This window comes from Biomphalaria glabrata, chromosome 6, assembly GCF_947242115.1.
Source record: "Biomphalaria glabrata chromosome 6, xgBioGlab47.1, whole genome shotgun sequence".
NCBI lineage: Eukaryota > Metazoa > Mollusca > Gastropoda > Planorbidae > Biomphalaria > Biomphalaria glabrata.
In genome coordinates this window covers 708,259-727,822 of record NC_074716.1, presented here as the reverse complement: position 1 = coordinate 727,822, position 19,564 = coordinate 708,259, and the positions used below count along the sequence as shown (strand labels likewise).

Here is a 19,564-nt window from a genome sequence, read left to right as displayed (position 1 = left end):
TAGTGGGTATTCCCATTTTACATAATGATTTATCAATCTATCTAAGCAATGGACATAAAGTTTATACAATAACTGTTGGAAATAAAGAAAATGAACAAGATAACAATTATTTTGGTGTATGATTAGTTTAGTTCTTTCCTTGTAAATCCTAGGCACAATTTAAACCGGAGGGGGTATGGGGTGAATGTTATGAAAATGATTTACTGTATCAGTTGTCGTTGTTATGTTAACGTATGCTTGTAACTCTCCATAAGAATGTGTTCAGCAAATATTAGAGATGTTTGTTGTGTAGTCATTCAGTGTATTTCGACTCTATTGTACTATTATGTTCCTAACAGGAGGCAAGAGAAAAAAAGTGTTTTTCTTTACAATAACTGTTACAGAATTTTAAAAAGGCTCATTTTATTAACAAGGATGTATATTATATTCAGCTTGACTTGGGCCTCTAGGTCTAGGTTTTACAATGTTATGAATGCAAGAAGCTTGTGAAAGTTTCTGCATTTTAGATAGAGTTAATGGAAATTGGAATGATCGCCTGACAGCTTTTAAAAAATTAATGTTTGTTAAAGTTTTCCGTGAGGAAAGGGTGAGTTTTCAATTAAAAGTTTTGTTGTGTGCCCAAATGAAAGAGCATCAGACTCACGTCTTACAAACCAGTACATAGACCTACTATTCTAATTGTGAAACTGGCAAAGGGGATCAAAGGATCTTGCGCCATAGCCTTAAGTTTTCTTACCATGGCCATAGTTTAAATATTAGATCTATGTTCTGCGGCACAGGTTCTCTGTAAAATCACATCACATCTTAGATCCCTGGGTTAGGGCTGTCAAATGGATAATCTAGATCTATGGCCTGCTAACCAAACTCCTTCCCAGTTAAAGGCTCATTCTGGCTTTTTACAATATGATGAATTAAAAACAATGCTTACACTCACAATGTTCAAATGTTTAAAAGGAGTTGATATTCTCTGTAACATGAATTAACTTAATGTTGAGGTAGAAAGACTAATTGAATAGATCTAGATCTAGATTAATCTAAATTGATACCAGGGTTATCCTTCAATGCTAATAGATATCTTGGGGCATTATTGAGATTGTTGATCCATTGAAAATGATAGAAAAAAGTAGCAGTTAGGATCAAAATAATCTTCTAACTATAAAGCACTGTGTGTAAATTTTTTTCAACGAAGATATTTTTCTTGGGTTTTATGTGAATAAAAATAAATTATATCCTTTTTGGATTTATTGTTAACTTTTATATTATTTCAATTCTGTTTGTATCCTAGACATTTGCAGTGACAGAGTTTGTTTCTGAATGTTTAGGGAAACAATTTGTTGAAAGTCTTCCTGTCACATTGCCAGAACTTTATGAAAGTATGTCTAAGACTACTCCACTGGTCTTTGTTCTTTCTCCAGGATCAGATCCAATGACATCATTTCTACGTTTTGCTAAAGATATGGGAGTTCATGAAAAGTAAATGCAGACATTTTTTCAATAAATATATTCATTAAATTAGTTTTCTACCATAATATAAATACCATAAATACCATAATATCTTGTACCTGGTCTGAAATTTCCCCAATGAGGTCTATATCGTCTTCAAACCTGAGATGGACAAAGGCTGCCCATATGGTCAAGTAGGAGTAAATCCTTCTTGAGTTTCCATCATAATATGCTTCAGAAATATGTTAATAAGAGCTGGAGAGAGAATGCATCCTTACCTCACTCCAATGGATGTCCTAAAACTTTCTCCAACTTTGTTGTTCAGAAGTATTGAGCTGTTTGCCTTAGGGTGTAGGGCTTTGATATTATTGATAATGTTTTTATCCAAGCTGATCTCCCCCATCACTTACCACATACCATGATGCCAAAACCAGTCAAACGTTGTTTTTTTTTAAATCTGTGAAGTCGTGTACCAGTTTATTTAGCTGTTAAAGACATTTTCTCCTTTAACAGTCTAATGTTAAATATATTTTTAAGAATGCTTCTACCTTTGCAAAGGACCTCCTCAACTTTTGAGTCTGTTGAAATTATTTTTAGCATTATTTTGCTTGGATAACTATTAGACTTTATCGTTCTATAGTTTTTTTGTTTTTTTTATTGTCTCAAGTTTTCTTTCTGGAGCAGTGGAATAAAAAAAAAAATTTGGTTCTATTCTTGTGGCAATGTTTTTTTTAATCCCATATTTTCTGGCAGATAGTCCTAAAAATTTTGTTATATTTGAGCCATTGTATTTTATAAGTTCTGATGGTATGTTATCCCTCTGATGATACGATAAAATACCATCAGAAGGATAGAAGTGTTACTTATTTGAAACCTATCAATTTTTTATTTGTTTTTATCTTTATACAGTTTAATTATATATTTAATAAATTCTTCTTTGTATAACTTTTAATTTGGAGCAAGCTGGCTGAGGGAAATTTCTGTGGCATTTTACGTCAGGAGAGACAATCTTTTCCCTTTGCAACATCTTGTGTCACTAAAGAGGCCAATCCTTGATACACAGCTGTGATTGCAGGTTGGGCATATGTGATCACCAGGTGCCATTGCATTATCACCCTTCTTTCTGCTTCTGTAGTGTATGGCATCTGCAATCTGCAATCCGAGACCCTTCCTTTATGCTCTCTCTTCTTCCAGTGCTACTTTTTCCCAGCTGCTTGTGTCGATTTTGAAGAGCTTCATGTCACGTTTGCATACATCCATATAACGTAAAACTGGGTGACCAGCGGCTCTCCTGCCTTCTATTAGATCACCATATAGAATATCTTGTGGAAGTCGATCTACTGGCATTCTACGAACGTGGCCAAGCCAGCCAAGGCATCTGCTGCTGATAACAGAGTGCATGTCCTGGCATCCTGCTCTTTGTAGCACTTCCTTATTGGTTATCTTATCTTGCTACCTTATTTTAAAGATCCGCCTTAGGCATCGGAGGTGGAAGACATTCAGCTTTTTTTCTGCCATGAGTAAGTTGACCAAGTTTCACTTCCGTATAGCAAGGTGCTCAACACACAGGTCCGGTAGACTAGGGCTTTAGTATTGTTAGTCAGCAATATGTTGTCCCACACTCTTTTCTGCAACTGTGACTTGGTGGCCATTGCTTTGGCTATCCTGTTGTTAATGTCTTTATCCAGTAGAGTATTGTTGGATATGATGGAGCAGAGATAGCAAAAGTGATCCACAATTTCTAGTGGTTGGCCATTAATGTTAACTTGAGGTGCAGTATTTGTGTTCTGGACTAGAATCTTAGTCTTGCTTTGACTAATGTTTAAGCCTAACTTCTGGCTAGCAGCAGATAGTTTGTCAACTAGGAATTGAAGCTGAATATCAGAATCAGCAACAATAGCTGCATCATCAACATACAGGAATTCCCTGATAAGTAGCTTCCTAACCTTGGTTTTTGCCGCTGCCTTGATACATTAAATAGTTTTCCAGAGGATCTTGTATGGAGAAACACACCTTCCTTGATGTCGTTGTACGCATGATGCAGTAGACAGGAGAAGAATATGCCAAACAGAGTAGGTGCGAGCACACATCCCTGCTTGACACCACTGCTAACCTCAAAAGGTGCTGATTGGGCTCCATTAAATTTGACAGTACATTTCATTTCCTCATGAAAGCACTCAATGAACTTCTGTAGTTTGGGAGGGCAACCTATTTTCCTTAGGAGTTTGAAAAGGCCACTTCTGCTGACCATATCAAAGGCTTTAGTAAGATCAACGAAAACGATGTAAACGGGTCTGTCTCTCTCTCTGAATTTCTCCTGAGGGAAATTTAATTATTATGTTATTATTAGAGCTAACGAAAGACATGACATTTGCTAAATTTTATTTATGTATGATTAGTTATTGCTTAATTACATTGTGGTTGTTTTTATTAAATCCTCATCACATTTAGAAAGTAATTTGTAGGTTTGATTCCTTATTTTAACTATTCACTTATAGTGTGAAATCAATTTCACTTGGCCAAGGTCAAGGTCCAGTGGCAGATACAATGATCAAGAATGCAACCAAATTTGGTGAATGGGTTTTTTTACAGGTAAGGAACAGAAGCTAGCATTTTTTTTTTCTTAGACCTTTCCAATTGTCATTTTCAAAAAGTATATAGGTAACTGTTATATTATAATCTCTCCTAGCCATTGACTAAACAGAAATCAATGTTTATTATTTTTGAATAAACATAGATTTTTTTTTCCCAGATTTATAAATATATTAATTAAAAATTTGATTGTATTAATTTTAAAAGACTTAACATTTTTTGCTTTAAAAAGTTATTTAAACCAAAACATTTAGTTTAAATTTAACTGAAAAATTCTTTTTAAAATTGCCATTTAGCCGCTTCATGGATGAAAGCCATGGAAGACATTATAAAAAATATCCAGGAGACCAGTTCACTTTTACACAGCAACTTTAGACTCTATCTGTCTTCAATGCCTGCCAAACATTTCCCTGTCAGTGTTCTTCAGAATAGTGTCAAAGTCACTAATGAGCCACCTAAGGGCATTAGAGCCAATCTAAGAAGGGCATTCATAGATATGTCAACTTCATTTTTTGAAGACCACCATAAGACTTTTTTGTTTTTTGTTAGAAAAATTTTTAATAATTAACAATAAATTCCAACACTATGATAGTATTGAGAGATGATAATGTAGTCCTCTGTGTTAATAGTAATAATGTTATTTACACTATGTATTGTGTATGGATTATTATAGTGTTGGTTTAATCCTGTGCACTCCCGGGGAGCATAGGGCCACACCTCTCCACCGAACTCGGTTCTGAGCAGCTTTCTTCATCTGCTGCCATGTCATTCCAGTACCCTCAACTTCACTGATGACTGACCTCTTCCAGGTTTGCTTGGGTCTGCCCACTTTCCTCTTTCCTTGTGGGTTCCAGTGCCTGCCTTGCAACATTGGTAGCTGGTTTTCGCATGGGGTGTCCTATCCAGCTCCATTTTCTTTTTGTGATGTCTTGGGCTATGGGCTTTTGTCTAGTTCTCGCCCACAAATTGATAGTAGTTATCTTTTCTGGCCACCTAGTTCCTAATATGCGGCGTAGGCATCTGTTAACAAAGGTCTGGAGCTTTTCCATATTTGTTATATTTGTTATTATAGTGTAGGTTGATTGATTTTTTAATTTAAAAATGACAAAAAAAAGATATTTTAAAGATTAGTAATAATAATGACTGACTGAACTTGTCTTATTGTTTCTATATAAATTAAACATTTTTTATAACAGCTCTGGGAATGGACTGGAGGAAGATCATTTTTGGCATTTGTTTTTTTCATGCTGTTATTCTTGAGAGGAAAAAATTTGGACCATTAGGCTGGAATATTACAGTAAGAGTCATGTTAAGACTGTAGAACTGGAATATTACAGTTAGAGTGTAGAACCATAATATTACAGTAAGAGTAATGTTAAGAACTGGAATATTATCTATTAGTGTAAGGACCCATTCAATTTTTTATTTTTTAATAGGTATTATTAAAGCTATTACATAACAGACATAAACTCAAGTGTTAAAATGACCCATTAATCTAAAAAAAAAGTTTTGAACAGATAGGTCTTAATATTCTTCTTGGAATGTAGTAGTGAAGCAAGCTGTTTGTCTGAGATCAATGGGGAGTGAGTTCGAAACCTTTAGACAAGCACTGAAAAGGCCCACAAACTGTAACTTTTGAGTGAGAAACATGTCACATTGAGTCCATGGACTGCAGGGCTCTCTGAGGGACATATGGAGTGATCAGTTCACTCAAGTAAAAGGGCGTTCTTAGTTTTGTAGTCGATTCTTGCATTCTTAGGAAGCCAATGGAGTGTACACAAGAGAGCAGTAGCAGAATCACTTCTTGTTTTTCATAGGACCATTTGTGCAGCATTGTCCTGAATTTGCTCTAGCTCAGCGGTTCTCAACCTTTTAAGGTCGGCGACCCCTTTTAGAATCCCCCACTCTGACGGGACCCCCCTAACAGCAATAGAAGAATAGAAAAAAAAACAATCTATATTTTCGATGGTCTTAGGCGACCCCTGGCAAATTGTCAATCGACCCCCAAGGGGGTCGCGACCCACAGGTTGAGAACCCCTGCTCTAGCTGAATGATGGTGTTATCCTGTATACCTAGCTGCTATCATGAGAGTATGAATATCACAGCTAACTTTTTTTGTTGACTCTGTTGTCAAATATGGTCAGATCTGGTCTAATCTGCCCAGCTGCAGATAGAGATCTTTGCAGAGCTAACTTATGTGTGGGTCAGAAGAGAAGAGTTGAGGCAGAGAAAACTCATATTAGCTTCATTTAAAGAACTAAGCCACGAGCTAGCACCAGTGCTCAAAATACTTTTTCAGGCAACACTTAATCAGGGTAGGGTACCTAAGATTGCAAACTAAGTGGATAAAAGAAACCTGGCAGTTCATGATGAATAGGGAATCTATACTCTCTACATTTGTCATGTAGTTTTCTTAATTGCTTTTGTCCTCTCTTTATTCATATTATTGCCATTACCACCTCCAGCAAAGAAAACCTTACAATCTGAACAAAGAAAAGGAATAGAAAAGCAATCTCAGCAACATGTGTCATGAAGTTATTTAAAAAAAATAAAAAGTTATTTATGTTAAAAAATAGATGGAAAAAAAACAACAGTGAGGCCCTAAAGAAAAAGCTTAAGAATTGTGTTGTTGTTTTTTCAGTGTTTCTATTGTTATTATTAGAACTTAATGTTTGTTTTTATTCCAAAAGAATCAACTTGTTTATTAAGGCTTGTCCCATTAAATTAATTATGACATGAAGCTGATATAAAATAATAAATTGACGAGAGTTGGCCTTAATTAATGCTAATTAGGCATGGGGCATCTGACTGTGTTAAGATTATTAAATTTCATTTAGTGCTGGATATTCGAAACTAAAAACTTTTCTCTAGTTACTAGGAAAAAATTTTGTTAAACATTTATAATTGTCTAACAACCTTTTTTTTTTTCGAGAAAATTCATCTACCTGGTATATTGAAAATACATTTTTTTACCTTTCCTTATAACAATTGTGAAAGACTATACATGTATAGAGTCAGAAGTAATTGAAGCGGGTTGATTACTTATATAATATTGTTATTAAATCTTATTTGGATAAAAGATTCCTGTCAGACATTAATCAACTGGCAAAGGAAGTTATGTACGGTATAAGAAAAATGTATTCCCTGTGCTGTGTAGAAAAAAAAAGAGAAAGAGATAAAGAGATAATCAATGTTTGAAAGTAATGACAGGCTGTATTATGGGAGTAGCTACTGTGATAAATGGTAGACTAGATTTGTTCAATTTAAAATAGAAAATTCAATTAGGGAAGAAAAAATGTGTTTTTGTTCAGTGCAGACCATCCTGGCAATGCAAAAAAGCTCTAAAATGAATTGGTGGCTCATGAATATAAAAAAAAAAAAAAAGACAATGCTCAACACACACACAAATATAATAAACACACATATAAAGTATAAATATTTCTTTTATTTTTTAAAAAAGAAAATGTTCAGCATCAAAACATGCAGCAATATGGACCTGTTAATTAAACAACTAATAAATCATAATGAACCTAACACAGTTAACAATAATGATATTGTTGTGTCTCTCTCCTTTGTTTCTTGATTGAAATCAAAACAGCTACCACCAATTGCGAGAATGTGGCAACTCAGATTCTAAATAGAGTGATACTTTATTGAGTCTAATGTATTACATGCCAAATAGTGTACTTTATTGAGTCTGATGTATTACATGCCAAATAGTGTACTTTATTAAGTCTGATGTATTACATGCCAAATAGTGTAATTTATTGAGTCTGATGTATTACATGCCAAATAGTGTACTTTATTGAGTCTGATGTATTACATGCCAAATAGTGTACTTTATTGAGTCTGATGTATCACATGCCAAATAGTGTACTTTATTGAGTCTGATGTATTACATGCCAAATAGTGTACTTTATTGAGTCTGATGTATCACATGCCAAATAGTGTACTTTATTAAGTCTGATGTATTACATGCCAAATAGTGTACTTTATTAAGTCTGATGTATTACATGCCAAATAGTGTAATTTATTGAGTCTGATGTATTACATGCCAAATAGTGTACTTTATTGAGTCTGATGTATTACATGCCAAATAGTGTACTTTATTAAGTCTGATGTATTACATGCCAAATAGTGTACTTTATTAAGTCTGATGTATTACATGCCAAATAGTGTACTTTATTGAGTCTGATGTATTACATGCCAAATAGTGTACTATTGGCAACACACAATTTCTAATTGAATAACTGTTGTACTGTTCTGATCTTGTACTGGACTCCACTGTGCTAGACTGTCTTGACTCTGCAACTCTCTCTCTTTCTTTATATAGGGTTTCTGAATGTCACTAGTCCTCTCTGGATGATAATTTCTTCACTTTCCTAAAGTAATTCATTTCAAAATATTATCTTTTTAGAAAAAAAAATGTATGTATACAGTTTTTCTTATAAATAAGTCGTATCTATTTTTATTTTAGTACGCTTTTAGTGATAGTGATAGAGAGTGTGCATTGCTCAACATGGAAATGTTTTGTAAAGATGGTTACATCCCTTGGAAGACACTGATCTATATAACAGGAGAGGTAGAGAATTGTGTGTATTGTCATTTGCGCATGAGATATAAATATTTTAGTTTCTTTCTAAAACACTAAGCCAAAAATATTTATCTCTTGACTTTTCATGACTTTGTTATAAACGTGTATTTAAAAAGAAAAATTTTAAAGGAAATTATTGTAATAGTCTGAGACAACTTAATTAATAATTTTGGAATTGACCAGACATGTATACCCACTTCATGTGGAGCGAAAATGACAAAACAGTGCACATTATATCATATATTCTATATGGATTTTGCTCAGCAGCTAGACATGCAATATCCGGCTTTGAGACCAAGCTGGATTAAAGGAGTAACAGAAGTGGGCTAAATTGAGTCAAGAGAGAAAAGTATCATTTTGTCATCAGACCACAGATGGCTCACATTGAATTATTATCACATTTCTGAAAAGGCAATTGTGCATTTTAACATTTTCAAACTACATACATCCATAAAAGACTTCATACATTAATCTATATTCGTTAATTTTCAAATTTTAGGTTAACATTTATGAATGATTATTTTTTTGTACAGTATAATACACAATTAGTTGAATGATTTAAAACTTCTTTTATCACCACAGATTACCTATGGTGGTCGAGTCACAGATGCCCAAGATCAAAGATGTCTAAGGACAATTTAAAGTTTTTTTTTCAGACCTGAAACCTTAAAACCAAAATATAAATACTCGGAATCAGGTAATTGTATGTTCAATATAAAGTACATTCTAAAGGAAGTCCTATTCATTTATTTGCGGCAGATGTTGATGTTTATTAGCAGGTTTCAAACTAGGACTAAAATAAATTGAGGATCTGTTTCCTTTTTTTCTTTTTATACACCATATCTGTGATCTAACCTTTGAAAGTAGCATCTTCGTACAAGTATTACTTCATTCAGCACACACACACATACACACATTGTCCTTAACACTGATCAACATATTTTGATGTAAAATACAAATATTCAAAATTGATTTCTCATCAGTAAGTTTGTATAATGTTCTACTAATAATTTGTAAAAGATTAAGATGCTGGTATAGTCAATAGCTAATGGCACATCAACATTATTTAGATCTCTATTGATTGTAGAGAAGCTGCAGGGTTTAGAAGCGTTGACAACTGATCAAAAAGTTTGTATTGCTATTAAGATGCATGTCATAGAGAGGGGTGTAACATGCATTTTAAAATAGTTGCATGGAGTGATCAAAGCAAAATTCCTTTTCAAAAATATGCAAACAAAAAACATACATAAATTATAACCAGTTACAGAATTGAAGTATGAGCCTAATCAAAATTGATATAACAAATTAGAATAAATCCATTCTAATCTGACTTCAGAATCCTATGCAACTTGAGCAAAGATTTAACATAGTGAAAGTAGATTTGATTAAGACTGTTTTAGTCTGTCAGGGTGAGGAACTTTTTAGCTCGTGATACATTGTTTATTTTACTATTCCTCTTATCAGCTGGCAAAAGGGTAAAAAAAAAAAAAAAAAACTTGGATGGACACAGATCTTGAAAACTGCTCTAACAATTTTCTTAGAAATTTACAGTTTAAGTATAACTAGCTAATTGGCCGCACTTGAAAACTCTGGTTTGACCATTATAATTTTTCAAAATATAAATTTCTTACAATTAACTTTGGTCTGGAGGTCCAGATAATCTATATATTGAATACACATACATCAGCAAATATTCCTGCATGTATTCATCAACAAGTTCAATAAATACATGAACTTTTTCAAGAACATTTTACATCTTTGAAACTTTTATTACTTGTATTAATATCTAGATCCAGTATTCTAGTCTAGGCTACCCTTTTTTTTAATATTGCCATGTCTGCATCTGTATCATCTAATTAGAATTTTATATATTCTGACTAGATTTATACATGCCCTTAACCTTGATTTATTTCAGGTATGGGGGAGAGGGAATTGTTCTTTTGTTTAAAATGTATTATTCATTAGTAATTAAAAGCAAAGTAATTGCTTACCAAAAGTCATCAGCCTCATAAGAAATAATGTCTTTGAGAAAAAAAAGTTATGTTGTTTTGTATTAAATACAATGGGCCATGGAAGGTAATTTTTTAAATTTAATCTATTTTTAATCTAAGGTATTTACTATCCACCTCTTGTCAAGACATTGGCTACTGTCAAGGCTTACATAGAATCTCTACCACTTATAGATGAGCCAGAAATCTTTGGGCTCCATGAGAATGCAAACATAGCCTTTCAGTTGAATGAAACCAATGCTTTACTTGGTAAGTCTGTGTTTGTTTTGGTAATGGTTGTATAGAAACAAAAACAGTTGCAATTGACTGCTATATACACTTACACTGGTTTTGTTTTGAAATACTTTAGTTAAGAATATGATTCATTGTCATATAATAAATTGTCATATAATCTTTTTTACACTGCTTTATTATGGCTTACAACATTGTAGCCATCAGTGAGTCTTATGCTCTATGGACAGACTCCTTTGCCACTTTTCTCCCTAAAAAGATACAGATTGTGGGTCGTTTAGAACTTGCTTTTTGTTGATCTCAGGAGAACCACATTTGATAATGTTCAAGAAGAACATTCAAACCAGTTCGAAACTCTTGCTTTATATATCTGTTTTGTTCACCTATTACCTTGAGCCTACTGTTTTGTTAGCAGCACTAATAAATCAATTGATTCTTCTTATTCAAATAAATCAACAAAAAAAGGGTGAGATGTTTGGAATTTAAGACAAAAATTTTTGTTCATGCAGAACTAAAGGAGTAAAACAAATTTTTATCTAGCTACAATACTTGATATTCAACCGAGAATCGTAGCAGCTGATGGTGGGATGTCTAATCATGATATTACTTATGAACTTGCTGAGGCTGTCCTGGATCAATTGATTGACAAACTGGATATTGAAAGAGCGAATCCCAATATGTTTACAGTACGTACCAATATTATTAGTTCCAAGTAAAAATGGTAGTTTTTAAATCTTAGTACTTACTTTACTTAGAGTCCATCACCCCTATTGAAGTATGGGCCACCAGCAATGGATTTCCATATTCCTTTATCCTGGGCCATCCTTTTAATTCTTAGTACTTACTTTACTTACAGTCCATCACCCCTATTGAAGTATGGGCCACCAACAATGGATTTCCATATTCCTTTATCCTGGGCCATCCTTTTAATTCTTAGTACTTACTTTACTTACAGTCCATCACCCCTATTGAAGTATGGGCCACCAGCAATGGATTTCCATATTCCCATTTATTGGGCCATCCTTTTAATTATTAGTACTTACTTTACTTACAGTCCATCACCCCTATTGAAGTATGGGCCACCAGCAATGGATTTCCATATTCCCATTTATTGGGCCATCCTTTTAATTCTTAGTACTTACTTTACTTACAGTCCATCACCCCTATTGAAGTATGGGCCACCAGCAATGGATTTCCATATTCCCATTTATTGGGCCATCCTTTTAATTCTTAGTACTTACTTTACTTACAGTCCATCACCCCTATTGAAGTATGGGCCACCAGCAATGGATTTCCATATTCCCATTTATTGGGCCATCCTTTTAATTATTAGTAGGCCTTTCTGTTTCTAATATTGTTAGTGATCCTATCATTCCATAATTCCTAGTATTACATGATAGTCTTTTAGTTCTTGTGATGCTTTAGTGTCTAGCTTTATATAGTAGTAGTTCTTAGTTTTTTATCATGCAATACCTAACATAATAGATTGCTCTCTTGGCATGCAATAATACCTGACAGTAGATTGCTCTCTTAGCATGCAATAATACCTAACAGTAGATTGCTCTCTTGGCATGCAATAATACCTAACAGTAGATTGCTCTCTTAGCATGCAATAATACCTAACATAATAGATTGCTCTCTTGGCATGCAATAATACCTAACAGTAGATGCTCTCTTATCATGCAATACCTAACAGTAGATTGCTCTCTTAGCATGCAATAATACCTAACAGTAGATTGCTCTCTTAGCATGCAATAATACCTAACAGTAGATTGCTCTCTTAGCATACAATAATACCTAACAGTAGATTGCTCTCTTAGCATGCAATAATACCTAACAGTAGATTGCTCTCTTAGCATGCAATAATACCTAACATAACAGAATGCTCTCTTAGCATGCAATAATACCTAACATAATAGATTGCTCTCTTGGCATGCAATAATACCTAACATAATAGATTGCTCTCTTGGCATGCAATAATACCTAACATAATAGATTGCTCTCTTGGCATGCAATAATACCTAACATAATAGATTGCTCTCTTGGCATGCAATAATACCTAACATAATAGAATGCTGAATGTGAAAACTACTACATTATTAAAAGCTTCTTATTTAAAGAAAAACAACATAATAGTGCATACAATATTTTTTAAAATATCAAAAACCATGTTGTTGTTTTTTTCAATAATATTAGATATGCTTAGTAGTAATTGACAAATTGATTGCGAAATATTGTTTCTTTATCCACTAGCCTGACGCCAAAGGTCGCATAAACTCTTTAACCATAGTGTTGATGCAAGAAACTGAAAGATTCAATAAACTGCTTATAATAATCAAGGTACATGTTAATAAGATTTAAATATAGAATAATTAATGAGTATGTTTTATATTATAGTATACAAAGACCTTACTGATATTATAAAAGGTTTAATGTAAATGAAATCTGAAGTCTAGATTTATTTAACGAATAGTTCACGAGGCGAATTACAAGAAGATTGCTTATGATATGATATTGACACAGAATAAGTTCCCCTTTCAACTTTGCAATATTTATGGCATATGATGTCAAGGTCATCTATTTTGCTGGCCAAGGTTAACAAGCAGGGTATCATGTGGCCAGCACAATGACCTACCGCCTTTACTTTCCCCAACTTAAGTCAGAATTTGGATTAGAATTAAATTAAAATTAGAATTTGGTGGACTCAGGGGCGTCCTAAAATCACAAAGCCAAGCACTTAACCACTCAGCCACCGCGCCCTCAATATCTCATGTAGTGAAATCAAAAATTCTTAACTGGCCGTTTCTTGTAAAAGCAAGTTGGTAGCTCCATTCAATTTTCTAGGCTTTCAATGCATTCAACAACTTGAAAAAATTATTCTGGAATCCTTGATACACTACAATGAATCTCCACCCTGGGATGAAAGCCCTCTTCCTACTATAAGGGACCATATTGAAAACATAAAAAGAAAATCTGACTACAGACCAACAGAGCTCAAGGAAATAGTGAATTGTTTTCTACAAACCAATTATCCTAGCAATCAGTGGATCAGAGTTTACAGGGACAGCTCATCCCATAAAGCCACCACAAATGGAGGAGCTGGAATACTCATTGAATGGCCAGATGGAGGAAAACTAGAAAAATCCATTGCCACTGGAGAGCTCTCTGACAGTCACAGAGCAGAAAGGGGAGCACTAGCACTAGCTGCTACCATGCTAGCAAATCATCCACACAGTTCCCCACACAGTCAGATTGTCTTTCTAACTGATGCGAAAACAACCCTCCAAAGCTTGCAAAACTCTGATTCCTCTTGTATTAAAAACCTCAGAACAGCACTTACAAAGCTCAACAACAACAGCAAAAAAACTGTTATTCAATGGATACCAGAATAGAAAATACCCAGCAATAACTGTTGGAATTCTCGTGATAATGGTGAAATGATAGTAAGTCAGAGCTTCATTTTAAGAGATAATTTGGTCAAGTTTTTTAAAATTTATTTTTACTCCTTTAGACATCATTAGAACAACTGAAAAAAGCCATCAAAGGTTTCATAGTGATGAGTGAGGAATTGGAGAATGTATACAATGCTTTTTTAAATAACCATGTAAGTAATTTATTGTTTACATTTAGAATGAACGTAGATCTATCTGTTAAATTTTAGTTTTATTTTTCCCGAAAAACTTCACACATTTTATTGGAAGCTTCAACTTAAAGTCAGCTTCTCTTATACAAATTTAGTTCAAAAAGAAGATAATAATTCCAACCTGAATTCATCCTGTTACTCACTGGCTCATGTGAAACCTTTACCTTTTACCTTTACCTATCCCTTAGTCTGTTGGACTGTTGGGGCACCAGGGAAGATTTGTCGACCGTCTTTCTCCATTCCTCCCTTTTTTTTGCCTTGTTTAGAACCTCTCTCAATGGCAGGCCCGTCCATTCTTTAATGTTGTCCTCCCATCGCTTTTTCTGTCTGCCTCTTCTTCTTTTCCCTGGGTTGTTCCCTGAAGGAAGGTCTTTGCGAGCCCCGTAGATCTTGTAATGTGGCCAAAGGTTTTAAGCTTTCGTCTTTTTACAATAGCTAGCAGGTCGTCATGGGCTCCAATCGCTACAGTAACCCTGTCTCTTATTTCTTGGTTTGTGATGCGGTCTTTGAATGTGATGCCTAGGATCCTTCTGTAGCATCTCAATTCCATTGCTAGGATCCTCCTTTCAAGCTCTGCATTCAACGTCCACGACTTGCAAGCATATAAAAATGTGGCCATGACCAGAGAGCGCATCAGTCTGATTTTGGTGCCGAGGACTAAGCCCTTATCTTTCCATATTATTTTAAGTTTTGAAAGGGCTGCTGTGGACTCCTATTCGGGCCAATAATTTGGGTTTTGTTCCCTCATCTGAGACAATATCTCCGAGGTATTTGCAGCTTCAAATACCTCATGTGAAAAAGAGCTTAAAATTCTTTTTTAACTCATTGTTTTTCTTTTCCTTCCTTCCTTTTCATTCTCAAATTGTTCTTGGAAATAAAGATTATTTATATTAATTTGTTCTAGCATATGGAATAAGAAATGTGTCTTTAGCCTTGTGTCTCTGAGTATTTATTATATTAGGTAATGTTATTGTACTTGCAAGCTACAATTTAGTGTTTTAGGTATTACTCCTATCTGTAGTTTCTTTTCTAGTGTTTTGTCTTGAAATTCCTCTAAATGTTTAGTGATATCCTAAGGTGCTAATTTAGTTTAATGTAAGTATCCATTTGTGATATTCCTCATAGCTCTATATGACATCTTTTAGATTCTTTATCTATCACATGTTGAAGGATCCCCCAAATTAAGATGCAATTTTGCATAGTGGTTTAAGGTGAAATAGAATTTTATTGTGATATTACTGTCTGATTCGCAAACATTTATGATAAACTATAGTCTTTTTTGATTTCTTTATTATGTCAATATGGGAATTCCAAGATACTGGTAGCTTTTCATTTATTTAGGTATTTTGAGTTTCTAGTCCTCACTCTTCATTCAATGTATCATAAGATTAAACATTCATCAAGTCAATATATATGAATTGTTGTAGTGGTGTTTCTTGTTTGACATAATTGATTAACTGTGTCAGGGGGCCAGGACAGATAAGGCAAGGCTTTAAAATACAGCCTGACACATGTATGGATCAACTTTCCATTCATTATGTTTTTTCTAACAAAATCATTGTTGTGTAAATTATATGACTTACTCAATTTCAATAGATTTTTAATTTGGTTAGGGTTATTTCTTTCTGTTTGTAAAGCACAAGTTTCTTGCTTTATAGCAAGCTTCTTGAATTATAGTCCAATTCCTTTTATGGATCAGGGGGAGACAATGGGTTGCCTTTAGGCACTCAGCAAACACAAGTCTGGTCAAGTTTGGAATAAAACTCAGCCCCCCCCCTCCTCTCGATGGGTTTCCACAGAATTCTTGTTACTCAGCCACACATCTCACATATTATAACAAAAAAGAAAAATAGAACTTCAATGAAAATAAATTATTAGAACTTCAATGAAAATAAATTATGGAATATCTTAAATCCACTTTGCTTACTAATGGTTTAAACTAATCCAGAGTTTTTCAAATCACTAATGTGTTTTATGTAACAATAATAATCAAATAGTTTTAACGATATGTTTAGAAGCACTTTAGTATATTTGATACACATTTTGATACTCATTTTCAGGTCCCAGAATTATGGGCCAGAAACGCTTATCCTTCGTTAAAGTCTTTAGCATCTTGGGTTAAAGACCTGATAATGAGGTGTTGTTTTATTGACAATTGAATCACTAATGGACCTCCTAAGTCTTTTTGGTTGTCTGGCTTCTTCTTTCCACAAGGTTTGTAATTTTGTTGGGAAGTTGTAGATCTAAATGTCAGATACTTACAATATCTTTTCACAAAGTTTTATGTGTCCTATAAACATCATGAAAATGTGTTTGAAAATAAATTACTGTCTTTTTGGAGTATTATTTTTAAGTTGTAACATAATATGATTGGGTATGACTTTATTGCCCTATATTAAAGGATGAGTTTTGATCTTCCCATTTATGATCACATTGATTTAAGGCAACTGCAGGTGATTGCTGTTAAAACTAAAGTGTCAAAACCATGTCAGGAACAAGTGAAATATAAAAAGTACTTTTAAAAACAAATAGCATTACTTATTTTGAATCAATAATCTAATTCATTTTTAACAGAGCTAGACTAATAATAATAAACTTGTGCAATTGGAAATACTTTAATTAGTTGTTTTTGTTTATTGCCACTTTAATGCTAATAGCTTGCTCAGTGCACTATGATCCAATAAGTTTCTGTTGGGGAAGGGGTTGAATCTGGGAGAAAGTTTTGGTGCTGCCCTTTCAAAACCAATTTTTTTTTTTTTTAAACTAAGAAAGTTGCTTGATTCTGTATTTGAAATGGAGGTCTCAAGTATCTAGGATGGAAGGCTAATGTACTAGTCACTGAGCTGTTCAAGTACTGATAAAAAAATAGAAGGTTTTACAGTCTTAAAAAAAATGTGTCACCTTATTCTCTACACAAGGCTTATCTCACTTTGCTTAGTACATTTAGGACTAATAATGAGAAGGCTTGTATTTGAGTCTCAAGGGGGAGTGCAGCATTTCACTCGGCTAGGCTGTCCTAGCTGTGACCTACATATTTTGCCACACCCAATGCAGACATAATTGTTGTAGACATTGCTGTGATCCGTTTAGGTTCTCTTTCAGTAGTCTACGTCTGTCCTCTGTAGATTTCCTTTAGATCTCAAATTATGTATCCTTCTGCCTTTGTAACAGACCTACTGCTGTCTTGTTCACAATAAGCCTGCTGTCTGGTAATTAACTGCCTGGTCGTGCGGTTTGCGCGCTGGACTGTCATTCGGATTTATCGATGGTCGAGGGTTCAAATCCTGCCCGCTCCCATCCCCCGTCGTCCTGCGGGAGGTTTGGACTAGGAAGTAAACTATCTTCAACTCTGAAGGAACATCCGAAACATGTAAAACAAACATTTTAACTATTTGCTTAATTTTGTGATTGATTCATGTGTTGTCATCAACAATCAATAATTGTGCTCATTTTCAATTTGGTTTAAGAATGGGAAGTGGAAGAAAAATGTGTAAAAGATTCCACTTGTACTTAGTTGGCAAGCATTTTTTTTTAAACAGTAAAAAAAAATAATTCAAAACTTATTGAAGACTATATCTTCTATTTATTTACAGGTTTCTTGACTGGAACTCTTCAAAATTTTGCTAGAAAGTACAACCAGCCTATTGATCATCTCTCATTCAAGTTCATTCTCCTGCCATATTCTAGAGAAGAAGCACTAGTAATGGAGCAGCTGCGTACAGTTAAAAAGGGCGAAACAATACCTATGGATCAAAATGTAAACTCTTAGTTAAAATCAAATTATTTCTCTAATAAATCAACATTTATTTTTAAAACAATGGTTAAATCAGTTTACGAAACCAAAATATAGAACTTCAAAATTAAAAACACTAACAAATGATCAGACTTGATATGGAAATATAGGAAGTATAAAAAAAAATTAGAGAAATTTAATTAAACTTTTGTTGTTTTCTCCTCCTCGTCCTCTGTCAGATTTTAATTTTATCATAACATAATGAGGAACCTAAATGCTTCCCAGGGGGTGTGGTGGTCAAATGGTTAAGGGCTTGGCATCCGAACCTGAGGGCCAGAGTTCGAATGTCAGTGAAGGCTGGGATCTTGAATTTCAGGATTTTTATGGGCGCCCCTGGGTGCACCCAACTCTGGGGAAAGTAAAGGCCGTTGGTTGTTGTGCTGGCCACATAACACCCTGCTCGTTAACCGTTGGCTTAGAAACAGATGACCTTAACATCGTCTGCCAGTGTAGAAAACATGGTCGGAAAGGGGGAAATTTTTACTTTACTTAAATGTTTCCCAAACATGTTTAATTTTTAAAAAAAAACAGCATATCTAGTAAACTTATATTTCAATCCTATCTATTTTCAGTTGGATGTTCCTGATGATGTAGTGCTTGTACATGGACTCTATATGGATGGTTTTGCCTGGGACTGGGATCACATGACTGTTGGTGACCAATTGAAAGGCCAGATGCAGGCAAAGTAAGAGCTCATAAAAAAAGGCCACATTGGCATTAATGTTTGCAACACGATCTTATTAATATTGTATACAACTTTCATTCAGCTACATATCATCTAGCAAAATGAACCAATACTTAAATACTCTTAGATGGGGCAAACTAATAGCCTGTAAAGCCACAAACTTGACATGTATTGCAGTGTGTGTCTTGTAATGGATATAACAAACAAAATGTATTTTAGTTAATATCTACTTTTTCATTGTATTCAATGTTTAACTGTAACTCCTTCCTCCTTTCTACTGTCTGAATAGAAGCCATCTAACTTCTACTGACTGAATAATAAAGCCATCTAACTTTTACTGACTGAATAGAAGTCATCTGTCTTCTACTGACTGAATAGAAGCCATCTGTCTTCTACTGACTGAATAGAATTTGTCTGTCTTTACTGACTGAACTGAAGTCATCTCTCAGTGCTCGTTGAAGTTCAAAAAGCAAGTTTGAAAACATGTTTCAACTATAAAAAAAATGACTGACAAAATGGAAGATCCAAAATAATGCAAACAAATATTGTTAGACTTAGAGAAAGTGATAACAGA

General features: G+C 34.1%; 1 pseudogene; it reads left to right on the top strand.

The window, feature by feature from the left end:
- The window catches only part of LOC129926653 (dynein axonemal heavy chain 6-like), a 62,081-nt pseudogene that overhangs the window by 38,139 nt on the left and 4,378 nt on the right, over window positions 1-19,564 (top strand).